Raw genomic sequence first — 10,214 nt, 5'->3', positions numbered from 1 at the left:
CCCTCTAGCTCACAAGAGGAGAAGCATTGACCCGGAAGCACAGCATTTGTTATTGTTCTCAGCAGCCTCTGCGCCCCTGTGGATCAACCCGGTCCCTTTGGTTCCAGTCCCTGCCCCTTTCCCAGGCCTGGAAAGCCCAGTTTTCTGAAGGAGTGACAACCAGGGGAGGCTGGGAGTCCCCAAGCAGTGAGCCGGTCGGGTTCCATCTTTGTGAACCTGAGACAAGGAGGACAGCCCAGTCTGACCCTCAGGGATGTTCTGGCTCCCATCATTGCATTCCCAGGGGGTCTGCTCCCCTCGCTTCCCAGCATTCCATGACTGGTTCCAAAGGAGACCTGCAGAGTTCTGCTTAATGTCCTAAACACCTCCCTGCAGAACTTCTCGGGAGCAACCTGTATGACAAGTAACCTGAAGAAAAAGCTGCCAAGACCTAACACTCCCCAGACACAAGTCAAACTAACGCACTAGAGGGTGAGTTAGCGGGGCCGGCATGGTCGCATCCCTGGTCAAGAACCAATTATCAAGCTGGCCAGAGTGTTGGCTTAGCCACCTAACCACACGGGCGATCTAGCACCAAGGTTCTCAAGGCCTGTGACTTCAGCAAACTCTAGGGAGGGCTGCCAACCACGGCGTCTTCTCTGTCTCCCCTCCTTCCCCCAAAACGTGGCTTTTAAAAAATTGTGCATGTAAATTTCCATCATTCATCTTCCCCTTTTTCTATCCCCAAAACATGCATGGGGAAAACCAGCTAGTTTGGGTGGGGGCCTCCTTTTCCATCTTCGGAGAACTCTGTGAACCTACTCTGTAAAAGAGAGGAAAGCAGGGTGAGAATTGTTATGCCCCGTTTTTAAACACCTTTGCCTACAGATTTCCATCTCCACCCTCCCAGTAGACCAGACTGCCCTGCACTGATTCTCATCAGCTGGAGAGGGTCAACGTTACATTTTCCCATCCTGCCAGGTTGTAGCTTTCCGGGCTACCAAAAACTTGGAAAAATCGCACAGTATCAGAGAGAGGCTGATGTGGGCAGGGGAGAGCAGCCCAGCCAGAGCGGGGAGGCTGCTTCAGCCTTCTGGAGCAGGGCAGCCGGCTGCTGCAGACCCAAGGTCCCCAGTTCTCAGGTGTGGTGATGATCATAACAAACAAGGTCACTGGGGGATCCAGGACCAAGCGCTTCTCAGCCAAGTGGCCTGAGGGTTGGACGGTTGGCCCACTCGCCCAAACTGCAGGAGACCAGAGACAAACCTAAGGGAATTTAGGTGGCTTGTTCAATTTCTTTGTCTAAGCTAGGGTTATTAAACCTTCTATTTCCTCTGCCGTTATTCTGGGCAATTTGAATTTTTCTAAATTTACTGTGATAGAAGTGACCAGCAGGGATTTGGCCCAAGCGCAGGCCTTCTGAGGGCCACATTTCCTAATTGCTTCTGAGATCAGGCTTTATTTTAGAAGTTGGTGACGTCAACAGGAAGCTTGGGTTAGGGTGCCCTGTCCAGCGGTGTCCTTTGTTCCGGAGACATAAAGAGCTTTGAACAGCTCCTGTGAATGCCTTCTCTCCTGGCATGTCGTGTACACAGCGTTCCCAGGCATCCCTGGCTATTTGCTGTTGACCTTGGAAGCCCAAGAACAGGCGTTTTTTAGCTAAGTCTGTCCTCATTCTTGGCTGAAGGGGTGTCAAATCCTGCCCAGCAGGGAGGGTGGGATTCAGTAGCAGAGGGCCTGGGTTCTGACCTCTGATCCCACCCGGAGATCCTTCTTCAGTGGCTCTTTACCAGTCACCACAGGCCCAAGAAGGCTTCCATTTCTGGACACCAGAAAAAAGCCCTTGTCCTGGTTTTCTGGAAAGTGATCTAGGAGTGAAGCCGAAGACCCCAGCTGATTCCAGTTCTACTGGGTCAGCTGAGGGGGCTGCTCCTTGGGCAAAACCAATCCCAGTGGCACGAGAGGAAGGATGGGCCTCGGAGGGCAGATGTATACATTGGACATTTTGACCTGTACACATAAGGAGTCGAGGGGGTGAGGACCTGGGGGGTGGGGGTGGAAGACACACTTCTGGCAATCTCGAAATACCTGCCTCTGATGCCCTGGGGGACCTTGGGAGAATCAGTGTTCTGAGACCTCAGTTTCCCCATCTGTAACAGGAAGGGCTGGACCCAATTGTCTCTGAAGGCCCTTTTAGTTCTTCAGATCTTTGCTTCTATAATCCGGTGGGCTATGGGAATGTTTTTTTCCTTTGGCCCATCAAGCTGCTCTCTTACCACAGCCCCCTTGCCTAATCTATATCCCCACACCCCTTTATGTCCATTTCTTTGGGGGGGGGCGGGACAATGAGGGTTAAATGACTTGCCCAGGGTCACACAGCTAGTAAGTGTCAAGTGTCTGAGGCCAGATTTGAACTCGGGTCCTCCTGAATCCAGGGCCGGTGCTTTATCCACTGCGCCACCTAGTTGCCCCTATGTTCATTTCTATAAAGCCCATCATAGCCACTGGGAATCTCCTAAGAAGAGCCAAGTCTCTTCTCCTAGCCCCTCCCAAGCCCCCCTATTTCTAGCCCTGGTGAAGTCTATTGTCTCTCAAGAACCTTTATTTATGTAGACTGTGAAGAGCTTTACTATCTTGGGAGGTATCTCTATTTTACAGATGAGGAAACAGACAGGCAGGTGAAGTGCTTTTCCTGGTCGCATAGCTAGGAGATGTCTGAAGCAGGATTTGAACTCAGGTCTTCCTGACTGCAGGTCCAATGCTCTATGGCAGCTGCTCTTTCTTCTTCTTCTTTTTTTTTTTTTTTGTGGGGCAATGGGGGTTAAGTGACTTGCCCAGGGTCACACAGCTAGTGTTAAGTGTTTGAGGCCGGATTTGAACTCAGGTCCTCCTGACTCCAGGGCTGGTGCTCTATCCACTGCGCCACCTAGCTGCCCCCTCCCCTACTATTTTTACAGACAAAATGGAGAGATATTGTCTAGAGACAATAGGTTGGATGGATTCAATAAGCCAGTTTGCTTAGAGACTGGATCCAAGAAGCAGCACCATTAATGGCCAGTCTGGGAGGTCTCCAGTGGAGTATCCAGGACTTGGGCTGTTTGACATTTTTAACAGTGATTTTGATATGGGCATAGAAGGCATACTCATCATATTTTTCAGACCTGGGAAGAATAATTAACATGTTGTTGTTGAGTCCTTTCAGTCATGTCCAACTCTCCATGACCCCATTTGGTTTTTTTTTTTTTTCTTGGCAAAGGTACTGGAATGGGTTGCCATTTCCTTCTCCAGATCATTTTACAGGTGAGGAAACTGAGGCAAACAGGGTGAAGTGACTTGGCCAGGGTCACACGGCTAGTAAGTATCTGAGGCCACATTTGAACTCAGGAAGATGAGTCTTCCCGATGGTCACTCCATCCATGGGGCCACCTAGCTACCGTATAGTGTCTAGGACTAGGGAGGTGGTGGTGGTGTTATTATGGTGGTTGTCTCCGTGGTCAAAGAGCTGTAGTAGTATATTCAATTCAGGACACTGAATTTTAAGAAACTGTTAGTGGGAGAGGGTCATCAGAGGCCAGACAAGATTGTGGAAGGCTCTCAGACCGTGCAGACGAGTACAGTTTGAAGGGATTGGAAATACTTTTCCCTGGAAGAAGGATCAGACCTGGGCCCACTAACTGTTGTTGTTGTTTGTCTTTCGTTCTCAAAGGGGTCCAGTGACATCAGGAGGGTGATGACTTGACTTGTGAGTGAATTGGATTTAAGTGAGGCAGGGCTTGGCAGAGTTCCCAGCCTCACTCTCTCCTCCAGAGTCACTGGAGTCCAGGGGCAATACATAGGTCAGGCTGACTGGGGATGGCCCCGATGACCCCATTGGCAAATTTAAGTTGGCTATAATATATATATATATTATGTAGGGGCAGCTAGGTGGTGCAGTGGATAGAGCACCAGCCCTGGATTCAGGAGGACCTGAGTTCAAATTTGACTTCAGACACTTAACACTTAACTAGCTGTGTGACCCTGGGCAAGTCACTTAACCCCAATTGCCTCATCCCCCAATACACACACACACACACACACACACACACACACACAATGTGTATACATATACATGTACAACGTATTAATATAGCAATAAATATATATGATACATATAATAATATAACAATCAATCACCTTATGTTGCATAGAACTATCCCAATGTGGGCTGGGCTTACTTAGAAGGCAGTAGGCTCTTGCTAATTGGAGCTCTCCAAGCAGAGCTAGATGAGCTCACATTCAGTATGCAGGCTGTTCCAAAAGTCTTAGTGCTGTTTGGAGGTATAAAAGAAGAAAAAACCCTTGAAACTGCACTAAGACTTTTGGGATACCCTGCATTCTTTGTGCTAAAACTTTTGGGACACCCTGCATCGAAGAGGGAGATTCTTATTCAGGGACGGGTTGGACAAGATGGTCTCTGGGGTCCCCTTTAAGAGATTCTGTGAGGTGGATTTCAGAGAAACCTGGAAGGATTTACATGAACTGATGCTGAGTGAGATGAGCAGAACCAGGAGAACATTGTACACAGTATCAACAACATTGTGTGTTAACTGTGATCGACTTGACTCTTCTCAGAAATACAATGGTCCAAGATAGTTCCAAAGGACTCATGATGGAAAATGCTCTCCAAATCCAGAAAAAAAAAAGAACTATGGAATCTAGATGCAGATTGAACCATACTATCTCTATTTTGCTTTTGTTTTTTGAGGTTTTTCCTTTTTGCTCTGATTCTTCTCATGACTAATGCAGAAATATGTTTAATGTGATTGTACATATATAACCTATATTGGATTGCTTTCTGTCTTGGGGAGGGGGGAGGGAGGGAGGAAAAATCGAAACTAGAGATTTTATAAAAACAAATGTTGCAAACTATCTCTGCATGTAACTGGAAAATAATAAAATACTTTTATGGTAAAGAGAGAGAGAGAGAGAGAGAGAGAGAGAGAGAGAGAGAGAGAGAGAGAGAGAGAGAGAGAGAGAGAAATTCTGTGAGATTCTGTGGTTCCCTTGGTTTATTTGCTTAAACAATGTTTAAATCGGAAAGACCGGGATTAGAGGCTGTGTGACTGTGGGTCTCCTCATCTGTGAAATGGGCACGATCTTCTGCCGAGCTTCGAGAGAATGAACGGCAAAGGGGAACTTTGTGAGCCGTAAGGCTCTGCCCCAGAGGGAGGGTCATCATTACCTCTGAGAGAGGAGGGCGGGGAACTGGGGCAAAGCTGCAGAAAGTGGAGTAGGAAGGAGCTAGCGTCTTCCCGGGCGTGATGAGGCCGGAAGTCCAAGCTTCTCACGGTGCCTCCGATGTGGTCAGAGCTACGGTCGGCTCGGGCGCTGCTGCTCTGGGAATCGCCCGTCGGCTCACTTCACATAGACGGCGGATGGTGTCTTCTGCCCTTGCCCGCCGGGGAAGTCCGCACCTTTCTGGACCCCAGCACCCTCGTGGAGGGAGGCACACAAAAAAGGCAAAAAGGCCAGACCAGGCCACCTCAAGGAGCTCACAGTCTAATGGGGGAACTGAAAAGTGGGGGAGGGGGGGCGGAGGAGGTACCCCGGTGGGTGGGGTGGGGTTCTGAAGTTTGAGAAGTCAGAAGCAGAGCTGGGAGGTGAATGAAGGTCGGATGGCCTGCGTCCCTCTCCAAGACGGAGGAGATGGAAGGAACTCCCCACTGGGAGAAGAGGGCCTGTCTGGAGGATGGATGTTCCTGGGCGAGGGTCAGAATGAGGCCCGAGTGAAGGTTCCAGCTGAATCCTTAACGTCAGAAGAGAGCCCCACCCAACCTCTCCAAAGGGGGTTCTCGGGGTCACAAGAAATAAATGTGTTAAAAGAAGGCAGATCAGGGGCGGCTAGGTGGCGCAGTGGATAAAGCACCGGCCCTGGATTCAGGAGTACCTGAGTTCAAATCCGGCCTCAGACACTTACTAGCTGTGTGACCCTGGGCAAGTCACTTAACCCCCATTGCCCCGCAAAAACAAAAACAAAAAGAAGGCAGATCTACTCACCCATCGAGTCTGTATCGCTGAAACACAAGTCTTCAGAAGGAGGGGCCCTTTGTTTGCAACTGAGCTGATTCAAGGACGGCAATGTGCTCATGGAGAAGTGGGAGGCGAGAATAAATGTCACTAGCCCTTACCGTGGGTGGCTTAAGCCCTTTGCAGAAGGACGCAGCCGAGGGCTCCTTTACGGATCTGGCTGAGAACGTTTAAAACGAGATCCGATTGTATTTGCCACGTTCTCCGAGCATGGCCCGGACACCCCGGGGGGGCCCACCAGTATCAGAGGCGGCACAGTTCACAAGAGAGAACAAACCACACGGGAGGCCTCTTCACTTTGCCGTCTCACCACCTATGGGGCCAGGAGTAACACCGAAGGGTACCTCGTTTCCCAGGGCGAGTCTGCAGCAACACAGCATTGGGGCAGGAAAGATTTTGAAAATAGGGGTCGGGGTCGGGTATGGCACAGGGAGGGGCAGGTGTCTGATGGTTCCTGGCTGGTTGGGAATCCATCATGAGCTCTGCTCCTCAGGGTTCTCCCGTTTATCTCTTTTTTTCTCCCTTGTTTATCTTTTTTTTGCAGGGCAACGAGGGTTAAGTGACTTGCCCAGGGTCACACAACTAGTTAAGTGTTGTGTCTGAGGCCATATTTGAACTCAGGTCTTCCTGAATCCAGGGCCAGTGCTTTATCCACTGCATCACCTCGATGCCCTCATCTTCAGGGTTCTCTAAAGAGTGTGACCCGGCCCATGTGCCAATTCCCCAGAGCACTTGCTAGCCAACACGGGGAGAAAGAAGAGGGTGTGCTATCTCCCCAGAGTGATTCAGCCTTCCGCCTCCTCTTCTTACTCATTCTCATTCACAACTACTTGGACTCAGTCTACATGTCTATGTTTCCCTCCCTGGTCCCTTCCCCCAAGGAATGACCAAGGGTCAGAGCAGCTGAGAATGTTACCTCCTCCTGAAGTCGTCTTGAATCATGGTGTTGTGAAGCCTTATTGGTCAAACCCTATCGATTCTCCCGACCCATCTCTTGAACACCCCCGACCTCGTTCAGGTCTTCCTCACCCATCACCAGCAATAGGCTCCTAGCTGGTCTCCCTGACTTGACTTCCTCCCCTGCCCAATCCATTCTCTCTGCAGCTGCCAGAGGGACCTTCCCAAAAGACAGGTACAACTGGGTCACTCAAACTGTGGTGGCTCCCTAGGTATCGATGGCCTCTACAATCAAACCCAAACTCCCCTGGCAGTTAAAGCACCACACAGCCTGGATCCCACCCACCTTTCCAGGGTTATTCCACATTAAGCCCCTCCAGTCAAGCTGGCTTTCCTCATGGGTGGCATTCTGTTTCCCTCTCTCTGTACCCTCTGTCTGGAATGCCCTCCCTCTTCACTGTCATCTTGGGATCCTTAGGTTCATTCAGCGTTCAGTGGATGTACCACCTCCTGATTCCCCTACCTGCCAGTGCCCCCCCCTGCCTCCTCATTATCTCACATTTACTTTATATAAATTTAGATGTGTTCATCTTGACCCCTTCCTTAGACTGGGGGCTCCTTGAAGGCAGGGACTGTTTCATCTTTGTCTCGGTGTCCCCTGGCTCAGTGCTTGGCATAATAAGGAAAGCACTTAATAAATGCTTGTTAATTGAGTTCTGGACCTGATTATGATGATAATAGGGTTCTAAGATATGCAATGCACTTGACATTTTATTTGGTTTAAGCTTACAATCCTTGGAGGTAGGAGCTATTATCTCCATTTTACAGTTGAAGAAATTGAGGCAGATAGAGGTGAAGTGACTTGCCCAGGGTCACTCAGCTAGTCAATATCTGGGGTTCGATTTGAACTCAGGTCTTCCTGACTCAAGACCCCTTGGACAAATCATTTTCACTCTCTGGGTCTGAGTTTCTTCATCTGCAACATGGGACCAGATGAGCTTGAAGTCCGTTCTGACTTCTCTCCGGAGGCCAGGACACACTGCCTTTTGTCTCTTTGCATCCCCAGTGCTGGGTGTGGTGTCTGGTCCCTAGGAGGTACTATTTTAATAAATGTTTGTTGACTGACTGGCTGGCGATGATTATTAGGCTCCTTGAATTTAGAGCTAGGAGTGCACTCAGAAACTACCTATTCTAATTCTCCCTCATTCTACAAAGAAGAAACTGAGTCCCAGGCAGTATTTAGTGGTTTGTATTTCTCTGGTCCTTTAAGGTTCATGAAGCATCTTCCCCATCACAGCTCCAGGATGTGAAGGCAACCATAAATATCCCCCTATTACAGCTAAGGGGCTCCTTAGTGTACAGAGCATAAGGCCTGGAGGCAGACTCATCTTCCTGAGTTCAAATCCAGCCTCAGACATTTACTAGCTGGGTCACCCTGGGCAAGTCACTTCACCCTGCTTGCCTCAGTTTCCTCATCTGTCAAATGAGATGGAGAAGGAAATGGCAAACCACTCCAGGATCTCTGCCCAGAAAACCCCAAACGGGGTCACAGAGAGTTGGACACAACTGAAACACAAGCCAGTTACAGGGAAGGTGACTGGCTGGGAGGTGAGGTTGGGTCACTTTCTCAGTTGAGTGCTCTTCTCTCATTCAGATCATCTGTTGATCATCGTTGATCCCTGATCTCCCCACCAATCTGGAGATTCCAACAGGGGTTCTGGTTCATCTGGCCAGAGCTGACATAAGCCCAAAGGCATGGTGATGGTTTCCCTCTGGTCTCTGCAATGCCAGCTGCACCTTTACCAGGCAGGAGCCACAGCATCAGGAAACACGTCTTGGGGGTTTGGGATTTAGGAACAGTAGCTGCCATGATGGAAGCAGCATGTGGGGAGGAGCATCCTTGGGGCAGGATGGACTGGGGAGGTCAGGAGAGCTGGGACCAGCATGGTGCCACTGAAATGTGAAGCACCGGGTGGATTTGCCGAAGAACGAGGGGCCATAGGCTGTGTGTAGCCTCCCAGGGACAGGATACAGGATACAGTGATACAGGAGTGAGGACCCCTGTGTGTGGAGAATGGGACCCAGGTGCTGTGGACTGACTGGTGGGTCAGGGCGCTTCCAGAGAGGGAAACTGAGGAACAGACTTCCAACCCCAGACTCAGCACTGAGTTTCCATGGCGCTTTGAGATCACCTAGAGGTGTGCAGCCCTGGGAAGTCCAGACAGGAGCAGATGGCGGTCATCTTTGTCAGTCATGTAATAGTCTCCCTGGGGTTTCGTTCTGACTGCTGGGCTCAACATCTCAGCATCACTCAGGGCAACATGACACATGCAGATTGGAAGGTCAGAACTACACTGGTACCAAGTATCTAACTTGAGAAGGTCAATGCTTGATGCCAACGGTACACGAGGGTCATCTTCTCCTTTGGGGCCTCTGTCAGTGGTTAAAGCAGAATGCATCCTATTGGAAGGAGAGTAGAAATTTACCCCCATGCAGAATTTGGAGGAGTTTCCAGGCTGATTCTAAGAGTCACCTCCCTATACAATGTCCTGAGGCAACAAGCGCCACCCACTGCCCACCTTCTTGTTGGTGTTTTTTTTTTTTCTTTTTGTGGGGCAATGGGGGTTAAGTGACTTGCCCAGGGTCACACAACTAGTAAGTGTCAAGTGTCTGAGGCCGGATTTGAACTCAGGTACTCCTGAATCCAGGGCCAGTGCTTTATCCACTGCGCCACCTAGCCGCCCCCCTACTGCCCACCTTCTAATGGACAATGGAGTTAGTTCTGGTTACTATGAGTCCCCAGGGAACTCTCCCACGGCCATCTTTCTCCTTCCTTTCCTCCACCTTCCCACCTCCTTTTCATGGCAGTTCTCCTATTCCTAGCTGATGGAATCTCCTTTCCCATTGATATTTCCTTTGTGACCCCATTTGGGGTTTTCTTGCCAAAGATACTGAAGTGGTTCGCCATTTCCTTCTCCAGATCATTCGACAGATTAGGAAACTGAGGCAAACAGGGTAAAGTGACTTGCCCAGGGTCACACTGCTAATAATTGTCTGAGGCCAGATTTGAACTCAGGAGTCTTCCTGACCCCAGACACACTTTGCCACCCCCATGACATTATACAGAAGAGGAAAAAAAAATCTCGGAAGTGAGATGGCCTCCATCAAATGAACAATACCCCAGGTCACGGATCTAGATCTGGAGGAGGACCCAGAGCTCATCTAGCCCGTCCCCTCCCTTACTTATAACTGAGGAAACAAATCCAGGGAAG

Source organism: Dromiciops gliroides, chromosome 1 (genome assembly GCF_019393635.1).
Source record: "Dromiciops gliroides isolate mDroGli1 chromosome 1, mDroGli1.pri, whole genome shotgun sequence".
NCBI lineage: Eukaryota > Metazoa > Chordata > Mammalia > Microbiotheria > Microbiotheriidae > Dromiciops > Dromiciops gliroides.
Note: the sequence above shows the minus strand (reverse complement) of the source record.